Raw genomic sequence first — 14,366 nt, 5'->3', positions numbered from 1 at the left:
GAGGGTTGCCTGGCATGTGCTGGGTGTACTCTGCTGCGTGGGGCTGTTCTTCAGTGGTGTAGGCCAAGATGCCTCCAGTGGACTGGTAAAGCCTTTCATGATTCCCATCCAAATCTGCTCACCTGGCTTTGACACATACCATGGTCATTACACCAGCTCTGGTCTCATAAGCCTCGTCTAGGCCACTGGTGTTGGAACTACTATTTCTTACAGAGCAAAATGGGATTTTGATATGACCACAGAATCCCAGAAGCAAGTGCCTCAGGGATGAGCTGCTCATGTTTGTTCTTTAATCCAGCTCTCCTAGAGACTTCAGAGCATACAGCATTCTGCTCAGATATGTTAATTGAAATTTAATTGAAACTGGTTGGCTAGAAGCTCTCAGAGGGCTTACGCACTGGAGAAATGACAGCAAACCGAGGAGAGCATTAGACTGCAAGGCAACAACGTGGACTCACTAGGCCCCTGTGAGGACCAGGGCTAGGTCTTTGTATCCCTTCTGTTCTGAGCTGAGCCATGTTAGTGACATGGCTTCGACAACAGGAGAAAATCCATCTAAAGGCTACGTCACTCAGTAGGACCAGGAAGGGTAGAGCAGAAAGACAAAGGTGGCCACATTCAGGCAGAAGGGGCTGGAAGAGGAAGAAAAAGCAATTCAGTATTTAAGGTGCTACAGCTCCACATGGCCACTGTCAGGGTCAGGTGGCAAATACCAGGTATCCTGCAGCAAACTCCCACATCCCCATCCAGCCCTGTGGTCCACATCTAGTCCCACACCATCTTCCCTCCCCTCATGTAGGGTTTCCTTCCTGGCATATAGCAGACCTCTGGAAATGCCCAGGAGCTGATTGAATCCACGTGTTATTGATAGGTTATTCCTGACATATTTGCATGAAGTACCCCTGTCCCTGGCTCCTTGCATAAATGATAAGCTGTATTAGAGCTACTGCATGAAATTTGAAGTAAATAAATTATGGACGTTTTCTGGTAGGATTACTTAGGATTTTTTTTTCCATTCTATCATTGTGAATTGGTTGTCTATGGGCAACAGTTCCGTGATATAATAAGCACAGCCTCTGAAATACCTCCTTGAGAATTAGGGTTCTATAAATTAACTGATTAGAGATAAGGCCTAATTATAAATTAGGTCTTATTATCAGAGGCTTTTGAACTACACCAAATGAACTAAAGCTGTAGAAGCAGAAATATTTCAGTTAACCATGTGAACTCTCACTAATATCTGAAGGCCAGTGCTTTGTAATGCTCCTTGGCCAGGCCTAGGACATTAACACAAGCTTTTACAAAACCAGACAGGACTGCCTCCTGAGCGAGCACTCCTACACTCGTGGGTCTAGTGAATTCAACTGTAAACTTCTTTATTCAACTCTAAACTTCTTTATTTCCTTCTCTCTGTCGGCCAAGGTGATCCCTCCCTAGAGCTGAGATCATTTTTCCTCTGTCTGGAGTAACACCCAACTAGCTAGTCACCGAGAGAAAGGATGCTCAAGGGAGGAAGTGTGGGGCTGCAGGAGGCAACGAACGGGAGGGCTCAGGAACAGCTTTTCTCCTGGTTTCCTTGGAAAAAATTCTAATTGTCACGAGCCGCTTGCTAACCCTTGTCTGGCAAATCTGCACTCTGACCTCAGAGGCACTATGCACACAAATACAGTGGCTGCAGGACTGGAGATGAAAAGAAGTTTTGTTCAGTGATTTAGTCTTAGCCTAACAGTTTTTCCTTAATCACTGGAAAAGCAATATTTCTCTGCCTACTTCCAGCTGATCTATGTCTATAGAACTCTTGATTTTCCAGGAAATGCTCTATCTTGAAGAAAATTCAAAGTATGCCAAACTTTTCTTGGTAAAACTAGTAAAACCAGCTTCTCTTAAAACTTTGGAATGCATGTCCTGCCATAATATTTACAACATTTCCTCTGTTCCTGTATAGGTATGTATGGGAAATACTGAAAACTCAAATGGTGAGGGCCAAGCACATGGGTCGCTTCAGGATGGGATCTCTCGGTTCAGAGCGTAGATGAAGCACAGCTGCAGGGGCAATGGTCCTGCAAGAAGAGGTTGATGACAGCCCCATCAGCTGATGGTATCTCACGGACCTGGCCCTGGTGGGGTACGGCAGGAGCTTATTGTTAATGCGTTACAGTGCTAGCTTCAAGACCACTTCTCTAATTCCTTTGATTTTCCAACTCTGAATTTCTCTTGTTTTTTGAAGTCAGAGCTCTATCTCTTTTGCTTGTGAAACTGTTCTGCGCTTGCATTATACTAAAGCAGGAAATCCTCTGATCCACTGGAGATTTCTCTCTGTTAGTGGGGATTAAGAAATTTAGGAAAGGGGAATCTAAAATGGAATGGTTGAAAACTGCAGTTTCTTGGTGGCTACATTTGGTGCCACAGCAGAACTCTATCCAGCAGTGGAGGAAAACATGCAATTATCTTGGAAAGCGCACAGTTCTCAGGGAGGTGATTGCTGGATAGTGGCTGAGGAGCCGATTCCAATGCCTTGGAGGGTATTCTGAGGGAAAAATAGAGAAAATAGCACCCATCTGCTCCTCCAGTATGGAAGAATCACCATTGACTTGTTAAGGGCATGTTCCCCAAAAAGCTATTTTCATTCCTCCGTAGCACAGAGAGAATGTGAAGATAGGATGAGACTGTTTTCACGATGACAAGAGATGCCTTTATTTGCTGGTGCAACCAAATATTTAATTATAAAAGCTCCTGAAATTAAGTAGATGAGAAAATTAAGATGAATATGCCCATTTTTGCCAATATTGTGAAATGCTGTTACTCTGAAAGACTCATTTCATTACAATATACTGTAACGGAACGTTAACACTCACATAATGACCTTAAAACCTGCTTAGAATGCAGAAAAAGGTCATTGCTGTTCACTCTCTTAAGAAAAGTTATAAGCCCCTAAAAACTGACTTTACAATAGAAATGCTGACAGACCTTTAATTATAGGAGCACAACATGTGACACCGTAATACTAAGGCTCAATTTACAGACTTCTAGATTGTAGAATGCTTCCAAGATATACATCCATTTGAAGGTCACCAAGATATGTTGCTCTTATTTTTCTCTGCTGTGAAATATTCTTTAAAATTCTCATTTAGTTGGATTTAGATTTCTGCTAGCATAGAGTTAAATGAGTTGTTTAAATCAATTTGACTAATGCTTTTTTTTTTTTTTTTTTTGGCATGGTTAGTGCCAACTTAGCTTAAATTTCTTCATAATATTTTCAGGTAACCCAAAAGAGGTCTGATACAGAGATGAGAATGCTCACTGCACCTTCTTCCAGGTTGAAGAGAATCACGTTGAAAGGATGCTCTACGTTAAATGGTCACAAGTCTAATCACAGACAAATCCCAATGCGGGGTGAAGACCTAAAGATAACAGAGAAGTTGCTCACTGAGTGGTAGCTCGGGAGGAGGAAAGAAAGGTCTTTCCTGCCCATCACCACCTGTCCCACCACCTCCCTTATACCATCCAAAGACAGTAAGCTACTAGGACTTCTTTGGTGGCATACAAGTGGGAAGAGCTTAGAAAATGCTGTCTTAAAAGAGGCTTACATGGCATGCCCTTGGAAAGGTTTGACTTCACCTGCACTGTGTGCTGGATACACAGACACAGCTGATTTCCACCCTAACCTGGCCTAAAGATTTAGTGGCCTCACTCTGCAATAGAGCCCTGAGTATGCAACAGCAAATACATAGGCGTGACATTCAGCGGGCAAGGGCTGAGCACATGACACTCATGTAACAGCCCAAGTGCACCCTAGTTGTCCCTCTGCAATGGCAATAGCAATGGTGCTGCTTTCTCAGCCCCCAGGAGCAATATCTGCACCCTGAGCCCTCACTTATGCAAGGCAGGATTGGGGAGGGTGGCTAAGATACAATAATCATCATCTACTTTAATACCTTAGTAGCAGTTTCTTTAACCGTGGTGTATGTGTGAGGCAGCAGTCCTGACCTGGATCACATTTATTGCTCTGCTTTGCCATCTCTTTTGCACGGGGAGGTTGCTTTGCATAGCAGTCCTGTGAAAGCAGAGCCAGCAGGGCTGTGACATTCATTCCTAGGGCATGTCAAACGCTAAGCTCTTGTTTGCTTTTAAAAGCATTTATGATTTATCGTGAGAAATCAGACAAGCAAAGCTGAGTTTCTGTAACTGGAGCTACCATTGCTTTTCCTTTTCTTATTTCAGATTTTTTTCTTAAACCAGTATTTTATGATTCTGGAAATTACTGTTCTTTGAAAGGACCAGGGGCCTTGATGACTTTGTCTAGTTCTCACTTCTCAGTCATGAAGACATGCCATTTCTAGACAATTTGCAATGTTATCCTCAAACCCAAGAGCAAAAGAGAGCAACAAAAAGACTCAACCAGGTACGAGCAGACTCCTCACTACTTTGGCCCCGAACTCCTCCTTCATTAATGTTGAGCACTTTAGACTCCTGAGTAGGAGCCTTTAACATACTTAACAGTTTAACACATCCAGGTGCCACATGGCTCCATCTGGGAGAAGTGGTCAAGGAACCCTACATGTCATGATGAAGGATGAACACTGTGACATGGGCATGGAGAAGCTCTGCTTCTGAGCTCTGGGATCTGGAAGTGCAGAGCAGGTGCTGGCAGTTCAGACAAGCCACGTCAGGAAAACTCCCTGGAGTGTCTTCCCTTTGAAGCTCTCTTCAGATGAGCTTAGGACATGCAGGAGAGAAATATGTTGTCTGGAAAAAAAAATACTGTTGATTGTGGCACATGAAAGCCCAGACCTTTCTTTAAAACTTCCTTGTTAAATAATGAATTTCCTGTAAGCAGCATTTCAGGATGAAGGCTTAGCATTGGATTGTCAGAGAAATGACCACATGCGACAAAGCAGCTGAAAAATGCCAGAAGAATTTGACAAATTGATCTTCCTGAATCTCCACCGAGAAATACAGCCTTCACAACAGCTTGGCAATGATGCCAAACAACCTTGCTTTACACAGACTTCAAGACAACCATTCTATGATTCTGTGCAGTTAAGGTTGGAAGGGACCTCTAGAGATCATCTAGACCAACCCCGCTACTCAAACAGGGACATGTTTCTCAAAGGAGGAAATCTCACATAAAGAAACAATTTGGAGAATGCAGTGTGCCTTGCAGATGAGGTACAGAGATGTACCTGGCTAAGGGCAGGCAGGAAGGCAGAGCTCATCTCTCAAAGAGCCAAATAATTAAAAAAAATTACCATGAGCCCTTCTTTTGCTGTAATCAATGGCTATGGAATTATCAAAAGTGGGAGTGTCATATAAGGCTGAATGGAAACACACAGTCAGAGCAAGAGCCTGAGAGCCATCAGCGATGCTTTCACAAGGGGCTTTTTTCTTTTTTTTTTAAGAAGGCATCAAAGGCTGAGTACAAACCTTGTTAGAGCAGTTTGTACTTCTTCGCATGTATTATATATATAAAAAATATATGTATATATAGGAGCTTTGGGTGACCCTTAATCATCAAAAGAGGCCATAAAGTAAGGAGAAAGAAGGACAATCTGTGAGGGTGATTAGGCTACTGAGAAACCATTTTCAACCACCTGTTTCCAACTCTTGTAGTTGAACACAGCTAAAAACCTTTTGGATTTATATTTCTGGGCTCTGTCTCTGCTCTCATGTGCCCTTCTTGTGAGATTACTACAAATGAAATGCAGCTGGCATTGAGCATCCATCAAACATGTCCTGATGACTTTTCCTGCAGATGATGGGGCTCATATGGTCCAAAAGAGGCTGAAAGTTAAATGCTAGACTAGAGATTAAGGGTCTTGGTATATGTCATAGAGAATGTGGGTTAGCTATATTCGAAATTCCAGTAAGTCTCTACAAAATGCCTGTTGTGCATATACAAAAGCTTATGGTTCATGTTTCCCAGTTATTAGACAGCATGTGAGGTAGAGCAGGTGGCACAGCAGCTCTTGCGCAGTCTGTATGGGCGTGAGGTGTTTCCCCAGGACTGGCAGGGAATCACCTAGGTGCTTTGCAGGCTGCTCCTCTGTAGAATTTACCTCTGAAACTGCTCCATCAGGTCAAAAAGGCTCCTCTGGCCATTTGGTCAGCCTGGGATCAGAGGTGAGCAAAAAGGTTACAAACCACAGCACTGTTTGATGATTAATGTCTATTTCTTGCCAGCAGACACCTTCCAGTTTTGCAAAGGGTGAAGTCCCTCATTTTCTCCTTCTGACTGTGTGTGGTATCAAGTTGTCTGGTGCTAAGACAATAAGATAAATACCAGTGCTCTTCGCAGGTGAAATCACTGTCTGTGCGCCCTCCTGTTGTCTGCAGGCCTCAGTAGGTATCTAGTTATAGTTACGTTATTGCAGGTTTATACAGTGTTCATGTGGAGCTGCAATAAAGGCCATTTTAGTAGAAGTGGGAATTATAGCAGATATTCTGCACAGATGCTGCTGCTATCATCCTCCAAAGATCCCACAGTGTGTTTGAAAGTAAGATTTCAATCACTGTGATGAGATCCTATGACCCTAAACTGCCTGTAGAAGATTGTTAAGACTCCTTTTTGGGAGGTTAGCAGTGGTATCCTCTCCACTTTCTGACCCTAAGGAAATCACAGAAGGATATTCAAGGACATAGAACATATAGAACAGGTTTCAGGAGACAGTAAAGCAAAGCACCGTGGATGGGAAAGCCTGGCATCTGCAGAGTGTTTATGAATAGGCTAGTATTTCTCTTCAGTTTTCTACTTGCTTTTGGTATCAGTTGATAGGACCCCTTGAACACATCAACAATTAGAACAGCCCTCAGCTCCTTGTGAAGAATTGCAGTTTCTAAGAGCCCCCAAGGCCTGGGCTCAGCCAGCCAGCCCCAGAGAGGGGCCATACATCCCAAATCATCCCAGTGGGAAGAGGAAGCGAGAACATCAATAAACCCCACTCCCCTCACACCTGCTGGCCCCTAATACAGGGATATCACCTTAGTGCTCACAAGTTGGATGTAGATGTATCTTGCTGCAGGCCCTAAAAAATACCCATATTTACCCATCCAAATAACTCTTGCCACCATTTTCCATTTGCTGCAGAATGTTGAAAGAAATCCTAGAACAGACAACCACAACTGGGGTAGGGGGATGCATTTTTCCATATCCCTTACTGAGTTTTCCCTTATTCCTGCTGTGCTCCCATCCCCTTCAAATACATAGGCCAAGGGTCTGGGCCTGCAGAGTACATGGCTTGTACCTGAGTATCAAGTCAGATATTTCTGGTTTTACAGATTTCTAGGCGGCCTTGTCATTGAACACAAAACAAAGTTATTACCCTCAGATCTGGTACCTACTGAGGTCTGGGGTGTTCCAATATCCCGAGACAACCAGAGAGCATCTCCCAGAGCCGGCGAATTTTCTGGCCCAGCATTCAGATCCTGAGGTCTGAGAGTTCATTCTTTTCCTCTGTCGTGATATTCCCTTCTCCTGCTCGTCTGTTTCCAGGGTTGTTTGATGCCAGCCTTGCATAAAGCACAGCATCATACATATTAATTTTCTAATTTGTGTGTGTGGTCAGTGCAGACCTTGCTGTATCACATTGTTCTATGCTAATTGGAGTCTATAATACCTACAATATTCACCATTTCTTCCCACAGGCTTGTTCTTGACATAAGGATGAAGACCGTGTTGTCCTCTAATCCAGCAGTATAAGCCACAGGCTCCATAAAGTCACTGTATTTACCCCATATTTGTAGTAAAAAAATGCTGTATCCTTACATCTAGGCTGCCAGGCATTAATATTCTTTTGCCGCTGTCGTTATAGGGAAAACATAAGAGCAACAGTATACTTTTATCACTACAAAGACAGGACTGTAGCTGTATGTGTGCTAATGTGCTGCGCTGTATGATGATTACAAATGCTTTTCAAACATACACTTTTCTTTGAGGGGAAAGAGAGAGAGAAAGAATTTGGAAAAGACTGAGCCAGTAGACCTGCCTGAAAGCCCTGCCCTTCCTGAGAGCTTGCCTGAGAATCAGCAAGGCATTTCATAGTTTCAGCCCCAGCACCACCACCCTCATGTGAACCTGTTCTGACATAGGTTTTTATCACACACTCAGCTAGATCAGCCTTGCTTTATAGAGAAAGAAATCAAGAATCACATTTAGGACACCTCAGCTTAGCTGCCTTCCCTCCCAGGTGCCCAAACTGGATATGCCTCTGAACCCCAGAACAACATTCACGTTGAAGGGACACTGAATCTCTCAGTGCAAATACACACTGAGGAAAGCAAAAGTATTTTTTTCTGTCCCTTAGTATTTTAGAATAACATGAAGCAACATCAATTAGATCTGAGCATTTTAATGTCAGAATACCTCTCACTTCAGTGGCCTAAAATGTCAGGTGGAAGATGTCTCTAAGCTCTGATGTGGATCTTTTAATATGTATCAGAATATTGATGGGCTCATATTCAAACAGGGTAACAAAATAACACAGATACTTCTGAGCAAGTGAACTGGGCATAAATCCTAAGCAAAATAGAAGAACCACTGCAGATTGAAGAAAAGACACCTATAAAATAAAAAAAAATTAACTCACCTCATCCTATAGCAGTTACATCTTATCAAAGAGGTCTAATATCCCTCTTTACTGAGGCCAGCGCTTGGTCTAAGATATAGTGCCTCAGCAAAGCAGCTGTTTGCAATGTATTTGACAGAGCAGTTATTGGAGTGAATTGGCATCACCTGGGCCCACTTACATCTGCCAATGGAAGGCCCAGGGCGGACTTACGCATTTAACAGCTACAGAGAAGCTTCTGGAAAGTAGGGCCTCCCAGAGTGGATTGAGGCACACCGTGGGCAAGGGACTGAGCATGAGTGGCTGGCACACGGTGAGTTAACGTGGTCTGGTGTGTGTGTTGTTAATGCTCGCTTTGGGGTGAGCAAGAGCGGGGAAAGGTTTCTTCTCTTCATGTGCAAGTGCCGCAATCAAGGCTGGATTGTGAGGTACCTGTCTGATGTTTGTGTTTGTAAAGGGGTGCAGGAGCTGGGGAAGCTAAAGCGAAGAGCTGTAAAAATGATCTGAGGAGTGGAGAAAAATGTTCTCTGGTGAAGGGCTGAGGAGGCTCTTTCTGTTTAGATTGTAGAAAGGAAGAGTGAGAGATGACTTGATTAGTGTGTAAGTACCTTTATGGGGAGAAAATACGAGATACTAAAGGGCTCTTTAATTTAATGGAGACAGGCATAATAAGAACTAATGATTGGGAGCTGAAGCTGGCGAAATTCAGCCTAAATAACCTGTAAGGTTTTTAGCAATGGAGGCGATTAAATAAGGGGAAAGTCCTATGGGAAGGTCAGTGTCCTCTCTCTGGAGAGCTTCAGTTGAGGCCTAGGTTTCCATTTTGGAAGCCGTGCTCCCACCTAAGCCTCGGGACTCTGCCTTCTTACTGGGATAAAGCCCTGGCTGACACAGGGGGATCAGTCCTGAAGTGTCAGCACCTCTTGGTTGGAAACTGCTGTGGAAAATCACTGTGGAAAATGGCTTTCCGGCCTAGATGCACTAAGGGTCTGCAGTCCTCTGTCTTTGGGGCCTCTGCTAATGAAAACATTCTAGTATGCATGTTTGGGTCCACAAGGGTGACAGCTGTGTCTCCCATGGGGCAGCAGGTTCCAGAGCAGGTGAAGACCTGCCTGCCCCAGGTCTCAGCTGAAGAGAGGGATGCAGCTCAGCATCTGAGGTCACTTACTTGCTATACAGATCTCCAGTGCTGTTAGTGCCTCCTTTTCTGTGCTTCCTCCAGCTTAGACACTCTCTGTGCATTGACAGATGTTGTATCAGGGTCCATGCAGAGGTCCATCATTTCCACGCAGCAGCGTTTGTGAACTGGCTCTTCTGCAATCTGATCTTTCCATCAACACTGCAGGAAGACAAATACTTCCCTGCTCCAGGCTAAGTCCCAGTCCTGTGTAAACCAGCATCAGTCCAGCACTGATGCCATGGGCAGAATTATATTTATTCATGTAAGATGGGCATCCAGCTGCAATACCATTAGATTTCTCTTAATCTTTGGAGACCTCTTTAAATGTCTCACTGTTTCTTTGTGAAATCATCTGCTATTAAAAAAAAGTTTGTATTGCCCAACTTGTATGCAGAAAAAGAAGATAGATCATGTAGTATTTTATTTATTTAAAATCTTAGGGCTCCCTTTCAGCAGATTCTGATTCTCATTGCAACAAGCAGCAATGCCTTCATGACTCCCTTTGCAATGCATGTGCGCTAGCATTTATTATACTTGTGGCTTCTTGGCCAGCTTAATACTCTGCTGTCCCTCCACTTGTCTATAAATATTTCAGTCACTCAATTGTGGAGTCAAAGCAGCACCAGGTGATTTAGCTCATTCACCATAAATAATGAGTAGTGAAAGGAAAACTACCCCTGTGAGTAGTTCATAAGCTATCAGTGGATAGAAATATGTTCCCATGATAACCACATGTGTAGCAACACGGTACAAAACAATCTGTAGTTCATTTGTGAGAAGGAAGAAATACAGTGTTAATGAAATAAATGGTTAATCATGTATCATTCGAGCTGCTTTGGTGAATTACTGAAGGTCTTGCCCATTTCTGCAGAAAACTAATAATGTATCACACTATTTAACTACTAGACTGAGCTCTTGTAGTGGACTTCTGGCGTTAGCAGAAAGGTCAGGTCAGCATGCATATTTTAAGGAGACTCTGAATAAAGCAGACATATTGAAAAACAGCCTTCCATGTGCTCAAAAGCTTGACCACTTCTGTTCCTGTCAGCATGCTCAGGATATGCATTTTATGCATATATCTTCATTTGCCAAAAAAAAAAAAAAACCCTATTTAAATCCTAGTGCTTTCTCTTTTAAAGGCATTGTGCACTACTATTCCTACTTTTCTAGCTTCACAGGATTTCAGATTTTCATTTCCTAATATTAAAAAATAGCAATGCAAGAAAAAAGGATTTTTTTTCCCCCAGGGGGAAGTGATTAGGGTTCTGATCTGAGACACCTTTAGACAGAAAGAGAGGCTTTCAAGCACTAAGTGATATTACTCTGTCAGGACACAAAACAAATAAAAGTAGGCTTTATTTACTCCCATGCCGACTAGTACATGTTACAAAGGGATATTTGCAGATAGTGCAAGTGGTCATTTCTTCAGAGAATATAAAAAAGGGGAAGCAACTTTTGTATGGAACAGTTCAGGAGATCTGGTCCAACGATCAAGTAGCTGCTTCACAAAAGTGACAATAATAGACTATGAAAGTGACATTAATAGAGGAGGTGGGAAGAACAAACAAAAATATCCCCTCCTCTTAGGGGGAAAAAAAAAACAACTAAAAACAAAGGAGCAAAAAACCTAAAAACTCTGATAAAGTTTAAACAGAAATGGGGGGGGGGAGGGGGGAAGCACGCTAGTTAAAAAGAAATTAAAAGGAATGTCTATGAGGGAGATAGAATTAAAAGTGCCTCAGATACTTTTGAAAGACATTGAATTAGAAACTCTGGAAAATTATTAGAAAACCTTAAATGGTCAGAAATAATTCTTGCTATTTTATAGAGCAGCATAAAAAAAGCCACTAACCTAAAAAGATATCTTTCAAATGAGGAAAATAAACTTTGGCAAGTTAATGTAAAACCATAATAAAATGAGCCAAAGTTTTTTTTATTTGAAGAACAGCTTAGTAAAGACATAAAGCTAGCAATATTTTTTTTTTTTTTAAGCATTAGAAGGTGAACACATGCCATAGGGCTTGCAGAGGCCACGGAAAATCAAGACTCACAAGAAGGATAAAAGGAAGAGGGGGCACAGCAGAAAAGCTAAATAAACTGCATCAGTAGTTTTCAACTGCTTCTCTTCAACTTTAAAAAAAGACAGTTGACAGGAGAAAGACTGCAAAAGCCCTGTAAAATCATAAATGACACAGAAACAGCGAGTAGGGAACAGCTGTTCCTTATTTTCTAAAACAAAGAAATCTGCAATCAACAAATCAAACTGTTAGGCAGGAGGTTTAAAATCAAGAAAGGAAAGATTATCCCAACACGTGTAATTAAATTTTAGAACCTGATGTCTGAGCGTGTTGTGGAATCCAAAGGTATGAAGATGTTTAGAAAGCAGTGAAACACATTCATGGCAGACAAGAATGTTCTCCGAGCCACGGCGATGCAGAACAGCATTCAACCAAAAGTCCTTGAGCCGCCTGGTGCTGGAGGCAGGGGACTCACTGAGGAAATAACTACCCAACATGGTCCTGGGTCTCTGCTCCCTCCCTGTGCATCCTATAGTGACAGTTAGCAGAGAGAGGATGCTTGGGTGGATGGATCTGACCTAATGTATTTGCTCTTTTGTCCTTATGTAAGGTTTATCACCTCTGTACTTCCACACTATAGTGATTCCCAGTTGGGTGCTTTGAAGGGTGCTTTGAATAGAAGCGTCATTGACAGTAGTGGCCAACAGTGAATTAGAATTTCTGATGACAGAGGAAAGAGATAATCTTTATTCTGTTTAGAGGACTAAAAATATGATCAGTCTTCCCAAAAACTGGGGCATGTATTTGTCAACACTTAGTTAGAATTAAAAAAATGCTCTTTTTAAAATATATGCTGTTGTCACTTCTTATTCAACGGTGACATGAGCTGTTATATCTTTGTGTGGAAGAATCTTTTTACCATTTAACTCCACTTTCTAATGAGCTTATCATGTATCACTGAGCAAACATCATTGACACATGGCTTGAGAAAGGACCTGGCCTTGACAGTTTCTGCGCAGTCATTTGACTTTCCCCTTTGCTCTTAGCACTGTTGCTTTGAAAGCCCCTTCTGCTGAGCAGTTGGATCCTGGTGAGCGTATAGGTAATCCTGGTCAGTGAAACAGCTTGCCTTGCCTAAGCATATTATGTCTTTTAGTATAATAAATTCTTTTAATGAGTTGAAAAATACTGACTCACCAGAACCTCCAGAAAACTCAAGCCCACACATAAACACAGGGTGGGATTTCTGTACATTGAGTTAGCTGTTTGTGACTGCAGGAGGATTTGACTCTCGCTTGGTGAATTATCTCTGATGCTGCCAGCAACCTCTCGGGTAGATTCAGATGCATTAAGGTCCTCAGTTGTGTAGGTAACCCAGTTTGCACATGCTAGGAGTTACCTCACCCTTCACCACCTCTAACCATGACGAACCACCTTGTAATTCAAGCCCAAACTCTCTCGGTCAAACATCCCTCAATAGTCCTAATATTTAAGAGATGCAAAATGAGTGTTGCAGAGATCTGAGCTCAGTAGTGGTAGGGTCTCAGCCAGAGGCTGGCAGAGGTAACAGCTGGATGAGCCAGGATGAAGGAGAAACGGGGGAAGAGGCATCAGGCAAGAGGAGCATCAAGCTGTCCTCACTCTCCAAGCTGCATCAGGAAAGGAGGAGGAGATGGAAGGGAAGATGCATCTTGATGCGTCTTAAAGGGAAGATTCATCAGAAAGGAGATGCATCTTCAGTCCGAAAGTTTCATGCTGAAAGTCCTGGATGGGCTGCCTTACCAAGCTGGCTTTCAGCAACTCCCTTTAGCTCATCTGTCACCCAAAGCCGCCTTCAGAAACAGAATGCAACATTTCGTTTGTAATTATCATTTTGAAACAAAGCAAAGCAATCTTGAATCTGATTTCAAATAAAAATTAACAAGGGAAATTGCATTTGGAATTCCCTCTGCAGAAGCTGTGAATTTTTCAGAAAGCTCTGTCTTAAAATACTACATTTCTGGGCCACATACAATCTTTCTCTCTATTCTTTCTTTTTCTTTTTTTCCCTCTCCTCTCTCTTTCTTTTGTCCCAGATCAGGGAGATCACCAATTAGCGATCTGCATCTAAAAGCAGTCAGGAAGATGAGGAAACATTATTAGCCTAGTGATAAGCTGCCTCTTCATGAATTTTCCACCCAGCCTACCGCATCTTCTGGGGGAAAACTTGCTTTTGGTTTCCTGACAAGGATCTTCAGCTCTCACAGAGAGAGGGGGGAAAGGAGGCTCTGGGAACCTCTTCCTCTTCATGGGGATGGTGGAAGGACACAGCATCCTGTTCTCACCTCCCCGTCTCAGACAGAGCTCCCCGATTCCTATGCCAAGCCCAGGAATAGTTCTGGTCCTCAAAGAGAAGCCAACAGTACCAGCACCAGAAGCCCATGCCACTCTGTTCCTTCTCCACCCTGGCTCTGCATGTCTTCACCAGGGCTAAATTAGACTAGATTGCACTTTTCCCACTTTAGTAATTTAGATAAAAGTAACATTTTGTTTGAGAGCTGCAGCAATTATACCCTGGGGTTTAGGATTAACATGATTAATATTTTCTCGATCTCCAAAAGTTCCCCC

At 42.7% G+C, this 14,366-nt stretch overlaps 1 long non-coding RNA gene across 2 annotated transcripts; it reads right to left on the bottom strand.

The window, feature by feature from the left end:
• Positions 1-1,960: 1,960 nt before the first annotated feature.
• LOC112955788 lies at positions 1,961-8,648 on the bottom strand. Of its 2 annotated transcripts, XR_003250946.1 has the most exons (5): positions 8,583-8,648; positions 7,339-7,506; positions 3,936-4,746; positions 3,307-3,401; positions 1,961-2,527 (listed from the first exon to the last, which is right to left on the bottom strand). It is a non-coding gene; the product is annotated as an uncharacterized LOC112955788 (long non-coding RNA). The 2 variants fall into 2 exon arrangements; XR_003250945.1 differs by lacking the exon at positions 1,961-2,527 and having other exon boundaries at positions 3,194-3,401.
• Between the last annotated feature and the right edge of the window lie 5,718 nt (positions 8,649-14,366).

The sequence above is a fragment of the Nothoprocta perdicaria genome, unplaced genomic scaffold (assembly GCF_003342845.1).
Source record: "Nothoprocta perdicaria isolate Ctin4 unplaced genomic scaffold, notPer1 scaffold_6, whole genome shotgun sequence".
Taxonomy (NCBI): Eukaryota; Metazoa; Chordata; class Aves; order Tinamiformes; family Tinamidae; genus Nothoprocta; species Nothoprocta perdicaria.
This window is presented reverse-complemented; position numbering and strand designations above follow the sequence as displayed.